Consider the following 722-nt stretch of genomic DNA (forward strand, 5'->3'; position numbering starts at 1 on the left):
TCTTTACATTGCTTATATACCTTTGTCGAACCAGGATATTGTCTATTTAGAATCTTCTAGTTTCTCCTGGCTTTTCCATGTGTATCTGCGCCTTTTTTCATGCTTAAAGTAGGTGTTCGCTACTACCTTCTTCCTCTGCTGATGACGCCATGTCCGGCTGGTCCTACTTCCATTCCACCATTTCCTTCTCCAGTGACACTGTTCCAATCTCCCATCATTATTGAATTAGCACTTCCCTTTTCTGCATCAGATCATCCAGTTGTTCATAGATTTCAACTTCTGTATCTCCATGTGCTGATATTGGCAAATATGCGTGTATAATCGCCAGATCGATAGCCTCAGCCTGCACTCTTATCAAGATCAATCTTTGTCACTCGCTTTGATGTTTCTCGGTCCACAAGCATTACTACTCTTTGTCCTTGCACCGCTGCTGCATTAATCAACCTTGTTCCGACATTTGACGATGTCTTTGCTCTCTTTTGCTCGCACTTCACTAGGCTCAAGAATATTTAATTAATCTCTATCCACCTCTCTTTTGATGTTATCCAACTTTCCTTTCCTATGATATTGTTCATACATTCCATGTTCCAATTCCCATATGTTTTCCATTAGGCTGTAGATCATATGCAGAGCCAATACTGTTTCCCACTAAGACTGCACTCTTTGGTGAGAACAGCTCAATTGAACCCCATGAGATTCTTAGAACCCCCTTTTACACGGTT

The sequence above is a fragment of the Penaeus monodon genome, chromosome 29 (assembly GCF_015228065.2).
Source record: "Penaeus monodon isolate SGIC_2016 chromosome 29, NSTDA_Pmon_1, whole genome shotgun sequence".
Lineage (NCBI taxonomy): Eukaryota > Metazoa > Arthropoda > Malacostraca > Decapoda > Penaeidae > Penaeus > Penaeus monodon.